The sequence below is a fragment of the Giraffa tippelskirchi genome, chromosome 2, assembly GCF_054371585.1.
Source record: "Giraffa tippelskirchi isolate mGirTip1 chromosome 2, T2T-mGirTip1v1.2.pri, whole genome shotgun sequence".
In the NCBI taxonomy this organism is placed as follows: domain Eukaryota; kingdom Metazoa; phylum Chordata; class Mammalia; order Artiodactyla; family Giraffidae; genus Giraffa; species Giraffa tippelskirchi.
In genome coordinates this window covers 22,635,186-22,661,229 of record NC_137276.1, presented here as the reverse complement: position 1 = coordinate 22,661,229, position 26,044 = coordinate 22,635,186, and the positions used below count along the sequence as shown (strand labels likewise).

The window sequence follows — 26,044 nt, the reverse complement described above, 5'->3', positions numbered from 1 at the left end:
ATGGAATTGCTATCGAGTTTTTTTACCATGGCTTCCACATATTGTGACTTAAATTCACTGCCGTAAGTTAGTCGTAGTAATTCTGCCTTGGAAATTAAATTATTGGGAAAATAAAAACCCAGAAAGTACTATGGAAAAATGTGAGAGTTTAATATGGTATATTCTGGCAGGACTTTTTAATACCAGTTCGCATGTAGTGCTTGCTGGTGCTACTTCCGGAACAGAATAACTTCATTCAGTTGCTTTCATAAACTTCAGCTGATTTTAAACTCCCACTTGCTCACAACCCCAATGAACATCTCATATAATCTGAGTGATCTCTGACCTCCATTGTGCCAATGAGGACACAGAGGAAGAGCAGAACAGAGGGATAAGAGAGATCTGTGTAGAGGCATCAAGAATCACTGATCTTCTTCTACAAGCATTGTAGATAACATTCAGTATGAGTAGGAATCACCATTTGCAATAGTTTCATTTTGAAATTCTGAGTTTAAAGTCTTTTAAATACATCCTTTAAAGTGTTTGCACTGTTCTAGAATCCAGTGGCAAGTATATATAGAAATATTTTGATGACACATGTAATAAACACATACAAGGGCTTCTAAAATTAACCAGAGTGATTTTTAAGCAAGAGAGCTTCTAGTATGGCTAGAAAGTTGGCAGGGGTTGGCCATCTAATTCCAAGATAAAATATTAATATGATATTTTTGTATTTGAAGTCTATCATACTGGAAATATGAATTACTATATATAAAAGAGATAATTAATAAGAACCTGCTGTAGCACAGGGAACTCTACTCAATACTCTGTAATGGCTTATATGGAAAAAGAATCAAAAAAAAGAAAAAAAAGAATGGATATAAGGCACCTTTCATTTGCTGTACATGCGAAACTAACACAACATTGTAAATCAGCTGCACTCCAAAAAAATTTAAAAACCAGAATGGATAAACAACAAGGTCTTACTATATAGCACAGGGAACTGTACTCAATAGTGAGTGATAAATCATAATGGAAAAGAATTGAAAAAGAATATATATAATATATATCTGCATCACTTTACTACATACCAGAAACTAACACAAGTAAATCAACTATACTTCAATAAAAATAAGAGTTATATTTAAAAAAAACATAATAACTATATATCTCTGATTACTGCTAGTAGAGAGTAAGCTCTTTGAAAGCAAAGATCCTGCTCTCTTTCCTAGTATCTATCAACCATAATAATTAGGGAAAGTTGGAGTTCTATGTTAGGTATTAATGGATGAATGAGATTAAATGCTAAGTGTATATCAGATTTGTACATATCCCTACAATTAGATTCAACCATTGGCATTAAATAGAGTAATTGTTTCCATTTACTAACAGTTATTTGAGTAAACATCATCAACTCAGTAAAGTTTATGGGATTCAGGGTAAAATCTGTACATCCAAAAGAACAAAAGAAATGAAACTCCTTAAATCAAAGAAAAGAACAATAAAAAAATTATTCAATAAAGGTGATTTGTCATCAATACAAATATCAAGTTTGAAGTCAGTTCTAAAAACAAAACCAGGTAGTTTTCCATAGTATCTCTAATTCAGGTATTTTATTACTTGGGTGTTAAAAGTATCATTAAAAGGTAATATGGTTAAAAAAAAAAAAGAAAGAAACTACACACACACACAAAACTGAGGGTTTTTTTTTTTTTTTTTAAGAAAATAGCTCAAGGAGAGGACAGAGACTAATTTAAAAGAATAAATGTACAGACATTTAATTAATTTTTAAAAAATTGTCAGGAGAAGCCTGAGATTCCTAGGATGCCTACTTATGTAATAACAGAGAGCAGTTTAATTGCCATCTACAGAGGGTATGTGTGCAGGACTGGTTTCTTTGTTTGTTTTGTTTTTCTCTTACTGAGAAAGGAATGCACATTTGGGAAAGAGGCGAACTGGTCAGAATAATGGAGAGGGATGAACGATCCGTAGGTTATGCCCTCGCTTCACATGCTTGCCCACACAACACTCCATCTCTCTCCATAAAACACAGTTGAACAGATATACGAGGAATATGAGAAAAAATTGCTGATCCATATACTTGAATTCTGCTTTGCCTAAACATGCATAAATTATAGCTAGGTGAATGAGGCTAAATGAATTGATGGCCACTGGTCACAAATTTTGATCTACTCACAGCCTAAAAAAAAGTAATCAAGAGAGATTTGTGTTATATGGTTCTAATTTGAAGCACAGTTAGCTTCTGTGCTAACTGAAACTCCCCCATACCCCTTCAGCTCAGGCCTGCTTCATTGCCTCCTCCTTCTTTCAACAAAACTTCCTACATCAAAATAAGTTTTGGTATTCTCTGCTTTTGTTCCCAGGACAATCAAAAAAAGAATAATGATAAACATAGAAACACATTCATTAGTTACCTTTTGTTAATGTATCTATGGATAGAATCAGCTTAGGGACATAGGCTGGTAGAAGCTGCTGCTTCATAACTAAGAGTGACAGATGAAGTTTTCCAGCAGAGAACTTTGTGTGTGTGTTGAGGATGGAGGCGGCTGTTAGGTACAACTGGAAATAGCTGTTACAAGTTGAAAGGTTGCAGATGATTTTACCAAGTGATGAGAGTTTCAGTTATATTTAAAGCATTGCCCAGGAAAATGAGTCATTCTGGTGATGAGGTAGCAGCAGCATTTAAAAAAAAAAAACATGAGTGTAAAACATAAGAAAAATGTACCAAATGGTAATAGTATTTGTGATTTATCTTCAGGACCTTGAAAAGCTTATTTTTCCCATTTCAGAGAAAATAATCAGGAAAGAGAATCAATGTATTTAACAGCTGAAGGGTTTGGACACCACTCACTCAAAAAGGATACCAGTCCATAAGGTTTGAGTGTAATCGTAGGGAATCTTTAGGTAATCAACTAAAGACTCAGGACAGTGCTGTCCTCCAAAAGAGTAAGCAGCTTAGACAACAACAAATATTTCACTATATTATTCCTCTGTACTAGGAACTCTTCTAGCAGAAGAGAAAACAAAACCAACAAACAAAAACACCACACTCACTGCCCTCATAGAGCTCAACTGGTAATAGAAAAGAGAGATAATAAAATAAACAAAATATCTAGTAATTGAATAATGATCCATTTCCAGAGGTGTCAGAATAACTGAATCTGAACTTGTAGTCTTGTCATAAATAAGTATAAACAGGACAAAATATGCAAAGCAACTCATAGATATCACACAACAGGAACCGCAGGACAGTGATCCCTGAGAGTAATGCTGCTGCTGTTGCTAAGTCGCTTCAGTCGTGTCTGACTCTATGCGATCCCATAGACGGCAGCCCACCAGGCTCCACCGTCCCTGGGATTCTCCAGGCAAGAACACTGGAGTGGGTTGCCATTCCCTTCTCCCCTGAGAGTAATAAGTGAGGGCAAATGAGCTAAATCCTGCAATTATCCCTCACATTTTTCTACAAAATATTTTTCCTTACTGCATACAGGACATTTTTTGGAGAAAGAACAACAAGGGACCTGTGCATTTAAAAAGAACTAACATGGATCGAGAACTTCAAGGTCCTAGCTGCCAGAGAAACAACTCACAAAACACCTATGGGTTTCAGAATACACTTCAGAAGCTTCAGATATTTTTTAGCATAGATAAATTAGCCTCAGAGTTAAGGTCAGTTGAGATAAAAAGCTTTCAAAAGCTTTTGAAAACCACACTGATTAGTATGAAATTTAACTCCTAGCCAAAAGAAAAACTAGCATTCTTTAAAGAAAGAAAATAAAATTCATTTAAACCAGTCTTCACAATACCCAGTATGTAATAAAAGCATGCTAGATATGCAAAAAAGAGAGAGGAAAAAAAAACAATGACCCTAGTAGGAAAAAAAAAAAGTATTAAAGGAAACACAAAGGACAGAAATATTTGCACTAGCAAATAAAGATTTTAAAGGAGTCATTATAAATATATGCAAAAAATTAAAAGAAAACATGATTAAAATAAAGAAAGAAATGGAAGATATATAAATAAAATTTTGAAGGTTGAAAAATACCAACAGATAGAGCATGGACTTTAAAACAGATTAAACACTTCTGTAAGAACAGATTAGTAAACCTAAAGACATAGAAAGAGAAAATGTCCAAACCAAACCACAGGAGAATGAAGTGCTCAATGATGACCAAGAACTTGTGACATAATTTCAAAGGGTCTAACATATGTCTAATTGGAAGAGTAGAAACATATTTATACAAATATCAGCTCATTCAAATATCTGAGAAGTTCAACAAATCAAAAGGCTATACCATAACCAAGTGATAATAAAACGAAATTTTTAAAGCAGCTATAGAAAAATAAAAGTCAATCTGTCTATAATGGTAAAAAGAGGCATAACATAACTTTAAACCTTGCAATGAAAACAATGTAAATCAAAAAAAAAAAAACAACATGTAGTAACACTTTAAAGAGCTGAAAATAAAATTTAAAAAAATAAACTTTTTATTTTAAATCCAGTAAAAATAGTCTTTTAATAGAGAATAAAAAAAAAAAGATATTTTCAAAAGTTAAAGCCTAGACTTCCTAACACTCAACATAAAGAATTCCTTTCTCTGCCTGCAACAACCATGTCTAGGCATGACAATTTAAATACAAGGTTAAAGTAAAATCCAATTTCTCCTAACATAATACTCAAAATCTCCAAAATTAATAGTCATTCATGATATCAGGAACCAAGGAAATCTGAACTCAATTCTTAAAAAATCAATAAACATCAAAAGTGAAGTGATGGACATGATACGATTATCTCACAATGATTTTAAAGAATCGCTCATAAAATTGTTTCAAAAGACAAAAAAAAAAAAGTGATGATGTGAATAAAAGGGATCCCTGGTGCATTTTGGTGGGACTGTAAATTAGTGTGGCCACTTTGGTAAATAGCATGGAGATTCCTTAAAAAAAATTAAAAATAGAATTACCATATATCCTGCAATCCCACTTCTGAATGAAGTGAAGGTGAAGTTAGGTGAAGATAAAATCACTTTCTCAAGGAGATATCTGTACTCCTATGTGCATTTTATGTGAACATATGTGTGTGTGTGTGTGTATATATATATATACATACATATATATATACACATACATATATTCAGTCATAAAAAAGGATGCAATTCTGTCATTTGCAATGACAAGGATAGATCTTGAGGGGAGTATGCTAGACAAAATAAATCAGACAAAGAAATACAAATGACATGTAAATTCACTTTTTGTGGAATTTAAAACTCGTAGAAAAAGATAGTATAATAGTGCTTTTCAGGAGCTAAGGGGTGGGGAAATTGGGATATGTTTGTCAAAGGGTACAAACTTGCAGTTAAAAAATGAATAAGTTTTGGAGAGCTGATGTATTGTATGGTGACTATAATAACAACACTGTAATAAGTACTGCATAAGTACTGTACCAAGTACTGTATACCTGAAAATCACTGTGAGAATGGAGCTTTAATATTCTCCTCGTAACAATAACATAAATGATAATTTGTGAGATACTTTGTGCTCATTCATGTCCAACTCTTTGCAGCCCCATGGATTGTAGATTGCTAGGCTCCTCCTCTCTCCATGCGATTTTTCAGACATGAAAACAGGAGTGTGTTGCCATTACCCACTCCAGGGGATCTTCCCAACTCAGGGATAAAAATATTTTATAATAAGTAATGTTCCTGTGGTGAACATTTCATAATATTTATGAGGATCAAATCATCACATTGTACATCTTAACCTTATATAATGGTATATGTCAACTATATCTCAATAAAGCTGGGAGGAAAAACCCAAGTAGGTAGAAGCATACTAGAAACAAATTTTTAAAAATCTAAGTTCTCAGCAATAAATAGAAAATGTCAGCAAAGAAGTAGAAGTTATAGAGACAAAGAAATGCAACAGAAACTTAAAATAACTGAAATCAAAGTGTAATAGGTGATCTCAAGACAAGACTTAAAGAGAGAAAAGGATCAGTGACTGTGAAGAGAGAACAGTATAAATCACACAATCTGAAAAAAGGAGAGAGAAAATCAGCTTAAAAAAAGAATGGTGTCTCAGACTTGTGAGATCTTACCTGTAAGATCTACATTTCTTTATTGAAGTCCCAGGAAACAAGAATCAGGGTGAGACTGAAAATTTATTCTAACAAATAATGGTTAAAAGCATCTAAAATTTGGTAGAAGATATGAACCAACAGATTCAAGAACCTAAGTAAATGTCAAATAGGAAACTCAAGAACTCTACACCACGCATATTGTAGTAAGATTTCTGAGAACTCAGGACAATGAGAACACTTAAAAAAGCTACGAGTGAAATGACACTATACCTATAGTGAAAAAAACAAATTAAATGAAAATATTTCTTACAGAATATTGTGAAGGTGAAAAGGAGAGACACAACATTTTTCAAGTGCTGGAAAACAGTGCCATCAATCTAGAATTTTATATCCAGTGGAAATATTTTAGGAAGGAAGAGCAAATCATGACATTCTCAAAAGAAGAAAAACTAAGAAGACTTGTCACCAGCAAATCTGCCCGTAAAATATGGCTAAAGGAAATTCTCTAAACATAAAGAAAACAACAAAAGAAGAAATTGTGCATTATTAAGAATGAAGAAATAAACAATTCAAAGTAAAGAATATTGGTACAAATAATATATTTTCCTTCTGCTTTTGAATTTTATAAATAATGTTTGGATCTTCCCTAGTGGCTTAGTTGGTAAAGAATCTGCCTGCAATACAGGACATCCAGGTTCAATTCCCTGGGTTGGGAAGATCCCCTGGAGAAAGAAATGGCAATCCACTCTAGTATTCTGGCCTGGAGAATCCCTTGAACAAAGGAGCTTGGATTGTAGCTCATGGGGTTGCAAAGAGTCAGACACAACTGAGAGACAAACATTTTCACTTTCAATTAATGTTTGGTGCTAGAAGCAAAAATTACACCTCCTAATGTTCTCCTGAATTTTCATAGAGAGAATAGTTAAGACAATTATATTATAAATTGAGAGTGGTAGAGAATCATAAACTTCACCTAAACTGGAAAAATGGTGACATGAGTAGACTTCATGTTATGTGCATTTGATACTTACAACAACCAATTAAAAAAAAAGAAAGAAAGAAAGGTACACTAACAAAAAAACAAAAACAGTATAGGTAAATTAAAATGAAATTCTGATACAAGTACAAGAATATCAAAAGAAGCCTGGGGAAGAATTAATAAAATAATGAAAGGAGAAAAAAAATATAAAAAGTAAAATGTCCAACTTAGGTCTTAACAGGTATATATGCTTAATGGACCCAATTGTAGGCTTTAAAGATATGATCTAGCTATAGTCTACCTAGAAGAAACTAAATTCAAATGTAGAAATATAGGTATACTGAATGTATAAGAAAAAGGGTATATCATGTAAACTTTAATCAAAGAAAACAGTAGTAGCTATATTAATATCTGATAAAGTGGAATCCAGAACTATATTTATATTTATAGCTAGAGACAGAAAAGGACATGTTTATAAAAAGACCAATCTACAAAGAAGACATAGTCTTAAATATGCATGCACTATAGAATATATGTGAGGCAAAAACTGATATAACTAAAAGGAAAAAAGAAAAATTCATAATCATATTTGGAGACATGCATGTCCCATTTCACCAACTGATATAAAAACTACATAGAAAATCATAAAAAACATAGAAACACAACATCCACTGAAAAATCTAATTGACATTTACAGAATACTCCACCAAATAGCAGAGTATATGTTTTCTTCAGGTGGTATTGAAATATACCAGGATAGGTCATATTTGGGCCATAAAACATTCTTCAATGAAGTCAGCAGAATTGAAATCAAGTGTGTTCTCTGGTCACAGTGGAATTAAGCCAGAGATCAATAAACAAAAGTTATAAAAAGCTCCAAAATTTTGGAAACTAAGTAATACATAGAATATTTCATATATTAATGAGGATGTTTCAAGGGAAATTACATATTAAAAACACATTGAGCTGAATAGAAACAGAACATATCCAAATTTGTAAGACATGGCAAAACGTGCTGGGCAATAGATTTAAAATACTAAATGTATACATTATTAGGAAAGGGTAAAGTCTAGAGTCAATAATCTAAGCGTCAATCTCAAGATTTAGAGTAAAATAAGTCTCAAATAAGTAGAATGAAAGAAATAATAAGGATAAGATCAGAAATCAATTAAATTGCAAATTAAAAAAAAGATAATCCATGAAACAATACTCTTCTTTTCGGAAAAATTCAAAAAGTTGACAAATATCTAGGAAGACTAACAAAGGAAAAAATCAGAGAAGACAAAATCAACAATAATGAAAACACGCAGTGTTCGTGGGTATTTAAAATGCAGAGAAGTAATCAGCATAGTGCCAAACTGAGTTTATTATTTCCCTCTACTTATAGTTTCATCACAAGTGTATTCTCCAGTAATAGAGGAGAGCAGAGTATAGCTACAACTCCATTAGCAACCAGGCCAACTTTATAGCCAAAAGAAGCGTACAAAGCAGATAATGTAAGCCACTGAATGAAGAGAAACCACAGGTGGGGCGAGCCAGAGAAAATGACACCTAATTCTATCTATTGCTTGTTTGACTCTTTGGGGCCTCTTGGAATTCAGTCCATCAAGTTCCTCTGTCCATGCAATTTTCCAGGCAAGAATACTGGGGGGGGGGGTGCCATTTCATAGTCTGGGGGATCTCCTGAATACAGGGATTGAACACACATCTCTTGTATTGGCAGGTAGATTCTTTACCACGAATGCCACCTGGAAAGCCCAACTCTATGTATGGATCCATACAATTTCAATCTGATTACTGAAACTGGCAAATAAGTTCAGTTCCATTCAGTTCAGTCGCTCAGTCGTGTCCGACTCTTTGCGACCCCATGAATCGCAGCACGCCAGGCCTCCCTGTCCATCACTAACTCCCAGAGTTTACCCAAACTCATGTCAATTGAGTAGGTGATGCCATCCAGCCATCTCATCCTCTGGTGTCCCCTTCTCCTCCTGCCTTCAATCTTTCTCAGCATCAGGGTCTTTTCCAATGAGTCAGCTCTTTGCATGAGGTGGCCAAAGTATTGGAGTTTCAGCTTCAACGTCAGTCCTTCCAACGAACACTCAGGACTGATCTCCTTTAGGATGGACTGGTTGGATCTCCTTGCAGTCCACGGGACTCTCAAGAGTCTTCTCCAACACCACAGTTCAAAAGCATCAATTCTTCGGCGCTCAGCTTTCTTCACAGTCCAACTCTCACAACCATACATGGCCACTAAAACCATAGCATTGACTAGACAGACCTTTGTTGGCAAAGTAATGTCTCTGCTTTTTAATATGCTATCTAGGTTGGTCATAACTTTTCTTCCAAGGAGTAAGCATCTTTTAATTTCATGGCTGCAATCACCATCTGCAGCAATTTTGGAGCCCCCCAAAAATAAAGTCTGACATTGAGTGCAGCACTTTCACAGTATCATCTTTCAAGATTTAAAATAGCTCAACTGGATTTCCATCACCTCCACTAGCTTTGTTCATATTGATGCTTTCTAAGGCCCACTTGAATTCATATTCCAGGATGTCTGGCTCTAGGTGAGTGTTCACACCATCGTGATGATCTGAGTCGTGAAGGTCTTTTTTGTACAGTTCTTCTGTGTATTCTTGACACCTCTTCTTAATATCTTCTCCTTCTCTTAGGTCCATACCATTTCTGTCCTTTAGTGAGCCCATCTTTGCATGAAATGTTTCCTTGGTATCTCTAATTTTCTTGCAGAAACCTCTAGTCTTTCCCATTCTGTTGTTTTCCTCTATTTCTTTGCACTGATCGCTGAGGAAGGCTTTCTTACCTCCCCTTGCTATTCTTTGCATGCTGCGAAAGTGCTGCACTCAATATGCCAGCATATTTGGAAAACTGAGCAGTGGCCACAGGACTGGAAAAGGTCAGTTTTCATTCCAATCCCAAAGAAAGGCAATGCCAAAGAATGCTCAAACTACCATACAATTGCACTGGCAAACAAAGATAGCTGCACATCCACAGACTCAAGGTTTTAAAAACTAAAGTGGGATTTGTATCACTCTGCCTAGTCTGAGGACTTCCCTGGTGACTCAGGTGATATAGATAATGCCTGCAATGCAGGAGACCCAGGTTCAATCCCTGGGTGGGGAAGATTCCCTCTAGAAGAGAATGGCAACACACTCCAGTATTCTTGCCTGAAATAATCCCATAGACAGAGGTGCCTGGTGGGCTACTGTCCATGGGGTTGCAAAGAGTCAGAAATGACTTAGTGACTGAACAACTGCCCAGTCTGAACATAACTAATTTGTTTTTTAAGACAAAAACACCAACATCCTCTAGAGGGTTATAATAAAACCCCGAGTTTGTAAAATATATCATTTAATTCCTTTTAAATTTTGTCCAGAGGTATATTTGTAATTAGCTGAAGAAGTGGCCTTTAAGGGGAATACACTGAAATATTATAACTGGAAACATATTAGTATATTTTGATAATAAAGGGATTGTATTATGTATCAGATATTGATTGTTAAAGAGAAAGGAGTCAGGCATGTATTTGTGGATTTTGGCCTGACAACAAGGCTAACACTATTGCTATTAGCTAAAAAATGAAATATTTCATAAAGAAAAGATTTATACTGGAGGTGTAAAGAAGTTCAGTTTGAACAAGGTTGAGCTACTTACTACACATACAAACGAAAATTTTAAGTAAGAAGTTCATTATACTAGTCTTTATTTCAATGGCTATGTCAAAATGAGATAATTTCGTGAATCATCAGTATATAGATGATATAAAAAGGCATGGAAGTGAATGAGATCACCAAGGGAGTGGGTGTAGATCAAAACAGAACAGACCAAAAGAGATCCAAAGGATGAGGCCTGACTCACTTAAGCAATTGATAAAATGTGAAAATGTGCTCAAAGTAATATATAAAATGGAATAATGAAATAGCTAACCCAGTTTGGGTTCCATATAGATACCTCTTTAAATGAGTCTAAATATATTAGTAAAATTTAACCAAGGAAAGGAAAGGAAAGGATTAAGGGCATTCCTGGCAGTAAAACCACAGTGAGCAAATTCCGTAGCACTAAGGAAATAGTAGGGCAGCAGTAGTAAATGTGTTGGAGAGGACAGAATAGAATAAATCACCACAGACTTATTTGTCATATTAAGAAAACATCCTTTATCATAAGAGTTTATGGTTTTAACCTATTTCTAAAGATACATTATTTCATTTGAATAACCCAAAGAAGAATTTTAATTCATGAAAAGTTTCTCTGTTGAAATTAGTGTATCTAGAAAAAGGAAGGGGCCATTCTTCACATTATGTTCACTCCAAGTGGCAGGCCCTAAGACACTTTGAAAAAATCTTTAAAATGCATACTGTGACATACATGGAGGGAGCTAGTTAAGGGGCTTTGATGATATGATATGATCAAGCTTTAAATATTTTACTTTTTTCTATTTTTTATTTAATTAAAAAATTTACAACATTGTATTGGTTTCTGCCATACAACAAATGCAAATCAGCCATAATTATACTTACACCCCCTTCTTCCACAGCCTCCCTCCTCTCCCTCCATCCCATCCCTCTAGATCATCACAGAGCACCAGATTCGGCTTCACAGCATATTGTGCTACACATCAACTTCTCACCACCTATCCATCTAACACTGATAGTGTATATATGTTGATGCTACTCTCTCCATTCATCCCACTCTCTCCCTCCCCCATTGTGTCCACAAGACCATTCTCTACATCTGCATCTCCATTCCTTCCCTGCAAATTGTTTCAATATCATTTTTTTTAGATTCCATACACATGTATTAATATATTTTCTTTTCTCTGACTTACTTCACTCTGTATAACAGACTCTAGGTTCATCCACCTCACTAGAACTGACTCATTCATTCTTTTTATTACTGAGTAGTATTCCACTGTATATATGTACTACATCTTCTTTATCCATTCATCTGTCAGTGGACATCTAGGTTGCTTCCATGTCCTGGCTATTGTAATTAGTGCTGCTATGAACATTGGGGTACATTTGTCTTTTCTGATTATGGTTTTCTAAGGGTATATGCCCAATAGTGGGATTGCTGGGTCATATGGTAGATTTATTCCCAATTTTTTTTTATTCTCTGTTCTCCATATTTACTGTATCATGGACAGAGAGGCCCGGCGTGCTGCAATTAATGGGGTCGTAAAGAGTGGGACACGACTGAGCTACTGAACTGAACTGATACTATCATTTATGTGGAATGGATTTAAGGGAGGGCAAGATTGGGCTTCCTGTGTCACACAGCAACTTCTCACCAGCTATCCATCTTTCACCTGATGGTGTATATATGTTGATGCTACTCTCTCCATTCATCCCATTCTCTCCCTCCCTGACTGTGCCCACAAGTAACATTGGCAAATGCAGGGAAGGAGGAGGTCATGTAATAGTCCGTGCAAGAAATGACAAAGGCGCAGTAGAAGTAGCTTCTTTAAGAAAATTCTCTGGATTCTTAAGGGCAACAAAGTCCAGGAACTATATAGTGAGATGTTTTCTTTCTTATAAACCAGAATCTAGTACACAACAAAGTATACTCTGCTATTCAAGTTAAACATTTTTTTTTTTAAGTTTAATTCATAAAGTAGAGGCAAAGGGAGTTTCTCTTTGAAACTGAGGTTGAATTATGATGTACTTAAGTGGATAAAGAGACCCTTCACAGTTTCCTCACTCCCAGTGTCGACTCCTATGTCATTTTCAGGGCCTTTCAAGAATACGCGTGAAAGTGAAAGTGGCTCAGTTCTGTCCAACTCTTCGAGACCCCATGGTCTATACAGTCCATGGAATTCTCTAGGGCAGAATACTGGAGTGGGTAGCCTTTCCCTTCTCCAGGGGATCTTCCCAACTCAGCGATCAAACCAGGTCTCCTTCATTGCAGGCAGATTCTTTACCAGCTGAGCCACAAGGGAAGCCCAAGAATAATGGAGTGGGTAGACTACCCCTTCTCCAGCAGATCTTCCTGACTCAGGAATCGAACTGGGGTGTCCTGCATTGTAGGCATATTATTTACCAACTGAGCTATCAGGGAAGGCCACTGGCATATAGTAAAGTTTACTGATAAACAGTGTGAAGTTTTATAAGTTTTTTAAAAAACACATCAATCAACACAATCACTGTCAATAAAGATATGGAACAGTTCTACTACTACCCAAATGTTTTCCTTAGAATTTTGCAGTTAACCTTTACCCTAAACTCCTGTTAAATCCTTTAACAGTCATTGATATGTCATCAGCCCTTAGAGTGTTGTCTTTTCCAGATGTTATATATATCAAATCGTACAGTTTATAGCATGTTTTAAACTAGCATCTTTCATTTTAGCATAGGGCATTTGAGATGCATCCATGCAGTTGCATGTAACAGCCATTTATTTCTCTGTAGAAATGAGTACTCTTCCATTGTGGATGCACCAGTTTGTTAATCCGTTCCCTAGTTGTGGGACATCTGTATTATTTCCAGGTTTTGGTGATCATAGATAAAGCCAATAAATCATTTGTGCACAGATTTTTTGTGTAAACATACATTTTTATTTCACGTGGGTAAAAATCTAGAGAGGAAGGAGATTATTGCAATGAATGGCAAATGGATATCTGACTTCATAAAAAATTGTGAAGCTGTTTCTGTATTGTTTAGAGGTGCTTTTGCATGACAACAGCAAAGGTGAATTGTGCTGAGAGATATTATATGGATCATAAAGCCTAAAATATTTATTATTTTGCTCTTTATAAAAAAAGATAACTGACTGTTAGCTCAGAATATGGTGCAGCTTGGTGAGTGTTCCATGGGCATTTGAAAAAAATGAGTAGTTTTCTGTTATTGGTTGAAGTGTTTTATAAATGTCAATTAGTTCACATGCACTGACAGTGACATTTAAATCTTTTATAGTCAACTAATTTTCTATTTACTGGGTCTATTAATTACTGGACATCTAGGATTGAAGGGTGTTAAACATTAAAGATTTCAAATATAATTTTGTGTCTGTCTCTTCTTCCTTTCTAGTTTTTTTAATCTACTTTTGTTTTATACATTTTGAAGTTTTGTTGTTAGGTGCATACCCATTTAAGATAATTATGTTGACATCAACATTTTATCATTTTTGATACACCCTCCCCTTAACCCCCTGTAATATGTTTTGTTCTGAATTCAATTTTGGCTGATAATGAATAAATTGGGAAAAAGAGCATTTTTAGTTTGCAAAAGAGGTTGTAGGTATATCTCAAATGAAGTGTGACTTAAATTGGATCTTGGCTATTGGACAAAATTTGAACAGAAAGATACAAAGAATTGTAGAACAGAGTATTTTGTAAATAGAGTGTCATGTAAGTTCTCAATTAAAGAAACAGAAAGCAACTATGAGTAGCATAAGCAAAAAAAAATGATAAATTAATCGGATGGATATGGAGTAATTCATGAAATCAAGAAAGCACTGAATGGGGAAGGTAGGTAAGAAGATATTGGTGGCAGACTCAAAAACAGCCTCATTAATGTGATCACTTTTGACCATTTTCCTGTGGTATTCTTCTCAAGATAAAAATTCCTCAAAAAATTGCTTGCAAATTAAGAAACATGCTTCTAAACAATGCATGGGTCAAAAAGGATATCACTATGAAAATTAGAATGTATTCACAACAAAATTAAAAGTATGACATTTAAATCCACTGGATACAGTTAAAAAATGTATTTAGAGGGACATGTTTAGAATTATATTAGCCTGGAAGTTATGTATCTAATATTCCATCTCAAAATGATATAAAAAATAAACTAAGGGAATAAAAGGATTAACTAAAAATAAAAAGATTAAAATATTATTGAAATAGAAAATATCATGAAATAAGGAAAATCAACAAAGATAAAATTGGTTCTTGTTCTTCTACTTATTAAACCTCTAGTTAGAATAATAAAAAGGGGGAAAATACAAATTTTTACTAACATGAATAGAAAAGAGGATATGCCTCAAACCTGGAAACATCAAAATATACAGTGAAGATGTATTATTAATAATTTTATTCTAATCATTTTGGGAATTTAGGTGAACCAGATAAATTAACTGAAAACACATTAAATAAATAAAGAGGAAAACATATGACAATCTGAATAGCTGCCAAAAAACACTTCCTAAAAGTTAATATTTCAAGACAAAAAATTTCATCAAATTAGAAATACAAAATAATTTTTTACTTTCTCCTTGAGGTTAGTAACACTGCAAACATATTTACTCACACTAGTTTTAATTGACATTTTCTTAAATATGTCAGCCACTATAATGTGATATAAGGGAAAACAGTATAAAGATTGTAAATTTTTAGAAATATGCATACAGAAAACCTAAAGATTTATTTGCTACAAACTCACTATATAAAATCAATAGTATTTTATATAGCAGCAATAAACAATAGAAACTTAAAGATACAATGTAATTTAAAATACTACCATGTTACCATTAATAAATCCAGAAAAATATATGCAAGACTACTGAAAACTACAAAATATGGAATGAAAATAATGGAGAGGTAAATAAAAAGAGGGATATACCATATCTATAGTATGCAAGACTCAATATTTCATTATGTCAGTTTCTCTTTATTGATCTATAGAATTTTTTTAAATGTTCCAAGGTCTCAGGTATTTATTTTTATGTAAGTTGAGAGATTGATACTAAATTCTATATGAAAATATGAACAAACTAGAATAGCCAAGACATTCCTATAAAGAAATCAACATTATTGGTTTAAACTACTGAATAACAAGATACATTATAAAGTTTCAGTAATTAAGATGATATAAATGTTGGACTAAGGATAGCAAAGTAGTCCAATTTAATATAATTTTCACAAGTCAATATACAGAAGCAATATATGACATCACTTGATTTGTGACAGAGGTGCCAAGGTAATCAAATAGGGAACAGGATTTTTTTAAATAAGAGATGCTGGTTAACACAGTATACAAAAAATTTTAATTTGAGACGTGGGTTTGATCCCTGGGTCAGGAAGATCGTCTGGAGAAGGGCATGGCAACCCACTCAAGTATACTTGCCTGGAGAATCACATGGGCAGAGAAGCCTGGTGGGCTATGTATGGCCCATAGAATCACAAAGAGTCAAACACAATTGACACGACTTAGCATGCCTAGATTTAAATGTGAGAGGTAAAAAATAAATCGAGAAATCAGCATAAGAAATCACCATCATGACTTTGGGAGTAGGTAGTTCTTAAACAGAAAATAAATATTAGTGAAAAAATTAGATAAAAGATAAAATGGATGTTATTAAAACTGAGAATTCCTGTTCCTCAAAAACAACGAAAGAGTAAAAATGCAATCATGATTTGGGAAGAATAACTGCAATGTATATTTCAGTAACAGACTCATTTCTAGAATATATAAAGAATTCTTAGAAATTATTAAGACAATGATTGAAAAAAACAATAAAAACTGCAGAAAATTCTTCAACAGATACTTCATAAAAGAAGAATCCGAATGGCAAAAAATCATTAAAAGTAGCTCAACATAAGAAGTATTCAGGAAATAACAAAGTAAACTCATTAGGTATCACTAATATAAACTCATATGCAGCAATAAAATGCCTAACAATGTCCAGTATTGCCAGGGATTTGGAACAATTATAATTCTCATTCATAGATGGTAGAAATATAACTTCTTTGGAAAATTCTTTGGAAGCGTTTATTAAAAAGATAATTTTCTGTACACAATGGTCTATGATCTAGTGACTCAACTCCTACTTACATACTAATGGAACTGAATGCATTGTCTCATCAAAAGATATGTATCACAGCATTCATGCAGCTTTATTTAAAATGAGCAAATCGGTATGTTTACCAACAGTAGGCTGGATCAAGTATGATATCTTCCTAAAATTAGGTTAATATACAGCAATGAAAAACAAGACATATACAATATGGATGTACTTCAGACATATTGTCACCAAAAAAGACCTAAACACCAAAAAACAAAATGATATAATATATATTATAATTACAGTAACAGTAACCTCAAAAATATACAAAACTATCCTATGCAGATAGAAGTCACTATACAGGTTACCTTATCAGTAGTGACTAGGAATGGCATGAAGCATGTTTCTGTAGTATAGGAAATATTATCTATCTTTATCTTTGAGTGGTTCCATGGGTTTATAAGGGTGTAAAAATTCACCAGTCTGGACTCTTTAATAGTTGTGTAGTCTACTGCTTATTAATAACTCATCAATAAACATGTTTGTTTGTTTTTAAACTACTTGGAATGATGTTCCAGTTGGCTAGGAGAGTCTCATGCTCACCCTCTGGCTTGGGCAAGACAGAGCACATGAAGTACAGATTTTACAAAATCACATTAAGGAGGATTTTCCCAAGGAAATTAAAAGAATTATCACCGAGGAAGGACATGGGATGCTGCGGTGGGTACCAAATATGGTAATGGGAGGGCATTAATAATAAATGACACTAATATTTGACATATTTTTATTTCATTTAACCTTAACAATAATCTTACAAGCAAGTGCTATTATCCACATTTTACATGCAAGGCCAGAGAACATTTAAAGGCATATTTGGGATTTGGGATTTGAATGGACTTCACTGGTGGCTCAGCCAGTAAAGAATCTGCCTGCAACGTAGGAGACCCAGGTCAGGTCCCTGGGTCAGGAAGATTCCCTGGAGGAGGGCATATGGCAACCCACTCCAGCATTCTTGCTTGGAGAATTCCATGAATAGGGGAGCCCAGTGGGCTACAGTCCATGGGGTGGCAAAGAGCTGGACACAACTGAGCCACTTTCACTTTCATCTTTTGGGATTTTAATACAGATTATGTGTCTCAAGGGTCTTGAACTTTTATGCTATGCTGTTTCTCCAATGTATGCTATATGTTCAATGATGCTGAAGTAGACAAGGCAGAATGGAACAAAGAAAAGCAAAGATATGGATGCATTAAGCTATTTAATCATTACATTTCATTCTGCTATGGAAAAAGTTTTCAAACATTTATTTTAGAAAACAAGCAAATTTATGGCTGCAAAATCACCAAAGCCTGGGCAATTATAAATACATATGCATACACATAATGCTTTCATTTTAATGATTTATCACATATAATTGGAAGTTAGGAGTCTTTGTCCTTTCCAAAGATCAGTATCTTTATCAAAATTAGGGGCTTCAGTGTTTGTTACCAAAAAATTTATTTTGCTATTCATTCAAAAATTAGAACTTCTACCTGTAAGTGGATAAGATAACTGAGAAAATGTCATTCAGTTCTCATCATAATATGGAATAAGGCCACATAATTGGAGAGTTATTTAAGCATAGCAGGTATTACCAGGTGGTGTGGTACAATCAGATACCATGGTTATCTTCCTGCTTACAAACCCAGGTCATTTCACAGTGGAAAGGATACCAACTTCAAAAGGTACAAAGAAAAAGGTCTTGTGAAAGAAATCATTCTACAATGGCAAGTATACCAATGCCCTCAGGAAACTAGCACCAATCAGGGTTTAATTCAACTAAAGCAAACACTGCAGGACACAGGAAGGTAATGTCAAATAAGAGGCTTTATTGGATTGGCCTCTGAAACAGATAAATGTGCAAATGCAAACCTGATGAAAAGAAATAAGTTTGCTGCTACCCATTAAATGGATCAATATCAATCTGCTAACTCTAATCTTTTAATGGCAGTTTTCATTATAAATCAAGATGTATTTTTTTTAACATTCTATCATCAAAAGTCTAGCTTTGAGTGAAATTAAGGGTTACCTTAAATATTATTAATGTACTTGCCCCTGAGTATTAACTCAAAATGAATTTGTTATTTCCCTCAAAGGTTGAGCAACTTCATGACCTTTCAAGATCCTTATATTTGCATCATTCTATTCAGCTTAAAATACTCTGATCTTTTAAAAGATGCTCAGAAATCATAACAGAAATACATGAGTTTTTGCAGATCTTTACAATCAGACGAACTCTTGTGTATTCCTTTACATCAAAACAGGTTCTCAAAGTCAATTCCATGTTGCTGTCAAGATTTTCATTCACGTCCACTTGGAGATGGCAACTTGGAGAAAAGGGCCAACAAATGAACAAAAATTTAGAAATCTTCTATAAGGAACTACAATGAGTAATAGAAATGAATGAAAACAGAAGGAAAAATTACATAATACATTTAAAAAATCTTATCTCATTGAATATTGGAAAAGCTTATCTAGTTCAATAAAGAATGCGAATTTTTGCCAGCATAATTTGATCCATTCTTTCCATTCTCAGATGTAAGTTTTCACATGATATTTTCTCCAAAATAGAGATCAAGAGCATATCTTATTTATTATAAAGAGAAATTATTTTATATATAAGTAAAGTATTCCATTAGTGTGGAAAAGGCCATGATAACGAACCACTTTTACATATTTCAACTTGTTTTGAGGCCAAGATAGTTTTCCTTGCCTAGTCTCTGGAGAATATTTCTATGATGGTGCAGATCTAAAAGAACAGAAGCCTTGGGAAGGAAGATGCTGCATTAACCTCCAAATTTGGGAAGGAAGAGGGAAGAAATGAAATTCTATTATAAGACAAATTATCACAAAACATACATAAATTACAAGAGGACCATGGAGAACCAAAAAAATGCAGCTGAGCTGTGAAACAAAGATAAGCTAAGACAAGAGATAACAAACACCAACAAACAGAGTAAACAGATACTGAAACAATTATCCAAGGAAGTTTCTTAAAGCCACCAAACAAGTTATCAGATGTTAACATTAGAGGAAAGAAGTATCAGAAATGAATTAGTGAACCATTTTTAACACCAGCCAACATATAGGGGACAACAGAGGATGAGATGGTTGGATGGCATCATCAACTCAATGGACATGAGTTTGAGCAGGCTCCAGGAGTCGGTGATGGACAGGGAAGCCTGGCGTGCTGCAGTCCATGGGGTCGCAAAGAGTCGGACATGACCAAGTGACTGAACTGAACTTATGAGTTGCCTCTTAGAATTTAAAGGAGGAAGAGACAGAAAGAGAGGAAAGAAGGGATGGAGAGAGGGAGATGGAAAGAGAGAGAGGAGGAGGGAGAGAATCATCTTGATCATAAAAATGACAGAAAAAAATTGAGGGGACTACAGAAATGTTCAAACACACATTTTTTTTTTATAGTACACATTCACCAAATTCATAATGGAATCTTATATATGCTAGAAACTGCCAAATTATGAGACGCAAAATGTAAAATCACTATACATGGTCTCAAAGAATTACAGTTCAGACTCTAATATTGCTTTAAAAGACAAGAGGTCTAGAATTTGGATACATGCAGTCCTAAGCAAAGGATGGGGCAACCCTTCTAAGAGACTTAGATGGGAATATGTCTCAAAGTAAAAACTAACCAGAGAAGCCTCAGGATCCCCCTGATTTCATTATTTCTTAAGAGGAAACATGACTGTAAAAGAGTGAAATATGAGACTTTTTACCAATCAAATCTTTTTGAGAGTTTACACATTCTGAAATTAGTATTCCACATATAGCACTTGAACATGGTCGTATTTAAATAATTAAGTCCTAACATCCCTGCCTTGTTCCTCCTGTTTCTGTTCATTTTTAATTTGGAAATAGGCAAATTTGAGTAACTGTATGTATAACCTAGATAGCTTTATTTTTTATTTATTTTATTTTATTTTAAATTGCATGCAAAATTACATATATTGGTGGAGTGGAGGGAGAGGATGAACACATGCTGAAATAAGACAGATCTGAAACTTAATCCAAGTTCTTCTCTTATTTCAGTACATGACTTGACAAAGTTGTTTAATTCTCTGCATATTCAGTTTTCTTAGCTGTAATATGAGGATAAGAAAACTATTACATCTGAGTCAAAGATAATAATGTAGGAACAGGCCTAGCCAGTGTCTATGATAGAATAGGCCCTCAAAGCATGAATATTAGCTAAACTCACTTGAACAATTTATGTATTTCAAATATTATGATAAGTTTTTCATATGTAGTATCTCCTTTATCCCTCAATACAAGTTTATATAATAGTATTATTTTCCCTAATTTTATATATAGAGAAGGACTACTATCCCCTACCTCTTGCCCAGAGCAGGAGACTTTTTTTTTTCACATTTTCACACTGAGAACCTGATGGGACTCCTGAAGGTAAATCTCAGGAAAGTTTGGAGTCTCTCTAAAACTAGGAGTTTTTAACTTTCAAATTTATCTTTATTGAGCCCCAAGTAGTAATGAATTAAAGTTCAACTTTTTATACACCATTACTGATTCAAGTGGTAGACCTCTAACCCTGGAATTCTGTTCCAATAAGCTGTGATTGTATGTATCTGCCTGTCTCTCCAATTTTGGTGCAGTATTTTCCCTTGTGTCCTTAATTTTCTGATAAGTCTAAGAAGAGTTGTTGACTTTTAGTATGTTCAGCTTTTTCTTATTGTAACAATACAAGTGCCCTCTTTTGAGCTCATTATATACCAAAGGAGAAACCAGAAATACACTTCAACTATTTAAGATCTTCAGAGGTGTGGAGTCTTTTCTTTCTTTTTTGCCTTCATCTTCCTTTTCCCGAGCTATCATTCCTTCCTCAGGAGTCATTCCTGATGTATCCTTTGTTGTTTCTTCTTCATCAGACTCTTGCCAAGTCCCAGCTAGCTCTGCTTTCCATATGAGGCGCTAATGAATCAGAAGGATGAGGTGTTGAAACAAGGAATATGACTTTATTTTTGAAAGCTAGCTGGCTAAGAAGATGGCAGACTAATGTCTCAAAATGACCATCTTGCTGGGGTCTAGATGGATCAGAGGTGGGAGGAGGTATAGAAATAAAGTAAAAAGGCCATTTAATTCGTGCAAGCATATCCTAGCAAGGTAAGCCTCGGGCAGGGGAAGGTGTTAGTTTCTTTTTCTTTCACAAGTGGGTAGGGTCACATTATCTGCCTGTGAGCTAAACAAAGGCACTTAAGTTTAGGGGTCAAGCAGAGGGGCAGGGTTCTCTGAGGCAGGCCATTATATGTGATTATAAAAACAAACATGGAACAAGGAACTAGTTCAAAATTGGGAAAGGAGTACAGCAAGGCTGTATATTGTCACCCTGTTTACTTAACTCATATGCAAAGTATATCATGTGAAATGCCAGTTTGGATGAAGCACAAGCTGGAATCAAGACTGCTGGGAGAAATATCAATAACCTCAGATATGCAGATGATAATACCCTAGTAGTAGAAAGCAAAGAGAAACTAAAGAGCCTCTTGAAGATGGTGAAAGAGGAAAGTGAAAAAGCTGTGTTAACACTCAATATTCAAAAAATGAAGATTGTGGCATTTGTTCCCATTACAACATGGCAAATATATTGGGAAAAAATGCAAACAGTGGCAGACTTTATCTTCTTGGGCTCCAAAATCTCTGTGGATGGTGGAATTAAAAGATGCCTGCTCCTCGGAAGAAAAGCTATGACAAACCTAGACAGCATATTAAAAAGCAGAGACATCACTTTGCTGACAAAGGTTCAGAGAGTCAAAACTATGATCTTTCCAGTAGTTGTGAATGGATGTGAGAACTGGACCATAAAGAAGGAGCGCTGAAGAATGGATGCTTCCAAACTGTGGTGTTGGAAAACACTCTTGAGAGTCCCTTGGACTGCAAGGAGATCAAACCAGTCAATCCTAAAGGAAATCAATCCCTAATATTCACGGGAAGGACCGATGCTGAAGCTGAAGCTCCAATACTTTGGCCACCTGATGCTAAGAGACAACTTATTGGAAAAGACCCTGATGCTGGGAAAGGTTGAGGGCATGAGAAGAAGAGGGAAACAGGAGATGGCCCCTTGAATCAACGACTCAATGGAGGAGTTTGAGCAAACTCCAGGAAATAGGGAAGGATAGGAAAGCCTGATGTGCTGCAGTCCATGGGGTCGCAAAGAGTTGGACAGGGCTGAGTGACTAAACAACAACTTAATAGCAAAAGCTGTTAAAGATACAGATCTAGCATGGAAGAGTCAAAATTGATTCTTCCCAGTTACAAGATCATTAGTCACTTTCCTCCCATCCACTGGGATTCATGGAGAAAAGTGTTTGTTCTAAGGAGAAGATGACGTACACCTCCATTTTGACCCAAGATAAGGTGAGGAAGCTCCTGGTTTCCAAATGTAGCTCAGTTCAGTTCAGTCATTCAGTCATGTCCAACTCTTTGTGACCCCATGGACTGTAGCATGCCAGGCCTCCCTGTCCATCACCAACTCCTGGAGTTTACTCAAACTCATGTCCATAGAGTTGGTGATGCCATCCAGCCATCTCATCCTCTGTCGTCCCCTTCTCCTCCTGCCTTCAATCTATCCCAGCATCAGGGTCTTTTCAGATGAGTTAGTTCTTCGCATCAGGTGGCAAAAGTATTGGAGTTTCAGCTTCAGCATCAGTCCTTCCAATGAATATTCAGGGCTGATTTCCTTTAGGATGGATTGGTTGGATCTCCTTGCTGTCCAAGGGACTCTCAAGAGTCTTCTCCAACACCACAGTTCAAAAGCATCAATTCTTCAGCACTCAGCTTTCTTTATAGTCCAACTCTCACATCCATACATGACTACAGGAAAAACTATAGCTTTGATTAGATGGACCTTTGTTGGCAAAGTAATGTCTCTGCTTTCTAATATGCTGTCTAGGTTGGTCATACAGGAAGCAAATGTAGAACAAACTTAAATAAGGAAACAAAGCCTTTAGAAAACTGTCTAGTGCTGCTATTGTTATAGTAAGGATCACATTTGCAAGCTTGCATGAAAATCATACAAAGGAGAGTAAACAGGGAACCTGAAGCATTTTCCTGGAAAAGAAGTGTAAGAATAGATGAATTTGAGATCTGGGGGAATGTAGAAACACTGTCTTGTTTGTCTGTACACACATAACAAGTTTGAATAATAACTTCTAGGGGCTGCTGCTGCTACTTCTAGGGGCAGGGGGAGTTAAAACACTGCTGGAGTAAAGTGCCCATTTCTGCTGATCTGTCAAAAGAAGCTTCAAGTGAATAAAAATGCAGAATTTGTCCTGCTATACAGTGTAAACACTGGTTCTTTTCAAAAGTGATAGGAATTCTTTGGAGTTATACACAATACACATATAACATTTCAAGGTTGGCTGGATGCATGTTATCCCAGAAATATAACTGAAGAAAGAAGAATGATTGAGGGCCTCAGCATGCATCTGAAGCAGTACCTTCTGTTTATGAATTTTTATTATACATCAGACACTATTTAGCACTTTATGCAGGATTTCTACCACTTAATCCTCATAACAATCCTATCAGAGAATTACTATCCTCATTATAAAGATGAAGAAATTGAGCTACAAAGTATTAAGTAATGGGGTCATGGTCCTTTTGCTGTTTAATTCTATAACCAGATCTGCATTATCTCAAAGCCTATGCTTTTAACCCACTCTGCTCGCCTCTAAGAAAGCCACTTTTTGTTATCACTGTTTTCTTGTCAAAATAGTATCTGTATCCTCTAGCAGGGGCAGTGCACTGAGAAGACATTGAGGGTGTTAATGTTTTAGAGGAGAGGCCTCACTTACCAAACTGAAAAGCAGAGGATTAATATTGAAAAAAAAAATTCAACATAGTAAATGTGAAGAACTAATATGTTTTATTCAAAGATTCAGGAATCAGGCAGCACCTCATCTAATAATTGGCAGGGTCCTCCCTGGGACTGTACACAATGAATGGCTTCTATTGAAAGGAGGGTGGATCAAGGAAGTCATTAGCAAAGAAACAAAAGCGATATTTGGGACCTAGAAGTCTTTTGGGGTGCAAGAGAATGGCATGGGTCTTTGTCACACAGATGTTCTTATTTTCCTCTGGGGGATGTGATGGTTACCTTGTTGGGATCGACCTGCAGCTGCTGCTAGGTTACTTCAGTCATGTCTGATTCTTTGTGACCCCATAGACTGTAGTCCACCAGGCTCCTCTCTCCACGGGGTTCTCCAGGCAAGAATACTGGAGTGAGTTGCCATGCCTTTCTTCAGGGAATCTTCCCCACCCAGAGATCGAATCCACATCTCTTACATCTCCTGCTTTGGCAAGCAGGTTTTTACCACTAGTGACACCTGTGAAGCCTCTGGTATTGATCAGAAAATTCTAAATGTTTGATTAAGATTACAAGATCTCCTAGAACTAACTGAAAAAAAAAAATGTCCTCATCATAGGGGACTGGAATGCAAAAACAGAAAATCAAGAGATACCCGGAGTAACAGACAAGTTTGTCCTGGGAGTACAAAATGAAACAGGGCAAAGGCTAACAGAGTTTTGCCAAGAGAACACACTGGTCATAACAAACACTCACTTCCAACAACACAAGAGACAACTCTACACATGGACATCACCACACGGTCAATACTGAAATCAGATTGATTATATTCTTTATAGCCAAAGATGGAGAAGCTCTATACAGTCAGCAAAACAAGACCTGGAGCTTACTGTGGCTCAGATCATCAGCTCCTTATTGCAAAACTCAGGCTCAAATTGAAGAAAGTAGTGAAAACAACTAGGCCATTCAGGTATGACCTAAATCAAATCCCTTTTGATTATACAGTGGAGTTGACAAATGTATTCAAGGGATTAGATCTAGTACAGAGAGTGCCTGAAGGACTGTGGACAAAGCTTCATAACACTGTACAGGAGGTGGTGACCAAAATCATTCCCAAGAAAAAAGAAATGCAAGAAGGCAAAGTGGTTGTCTGAGGAGGCCTTACAAATAGCTAAGAAGGGAAGAGAAGTGAAAGGCAAAGGAGAAAGGGAAAGATATACTGAACTGAATGCAGAATTTCAGAGAATAGCAAAGAGAGATAAGAAAACCTTCTTAAGTGATCAATGCAAAGAAATAGAGGAAAACACAGAGTGGGAAAAACTAGAGAACTCTAAGAAAATTGGAGATACCAAGGGAACATTTCATGCAAAGATAGGAA

The 26,044-nt window shown here is 35.4% G+C and overlaps 1 protein-coding gene and 1 long non-coding RNA gene across 6 annotated transcripts in view; both read right to left on the bottom strand.

Moving 5' to 3' along the window:
- LOC145539474 (uncharacterized) overlaps positions 1-26,044 on the bottom strand; it is a 473,974-nt gene that overhangs the window by 352,769 nt on the left and 95,161 nt on the right. The window lies entirely within an intron of this gene.
- The window catches only part of LOC145539473 (uncharacterized), a 131,106-nt gene continuing 123,703 nt past the window's right edge, over positions 18,642-26,044 (bottom strand). For all 4 annotated transcript variants that reach the window (XM_081573547.1, XM_081573553.1, XM_081573551.1 and 1 more), the window contains one exon: positions 18,642-19,156. The gene's annotated coding sequence lies outside the window, so the exon portion shown is untranslated. The remainder of the gene's footprint in view (positions 19,157-26,044) is intronic.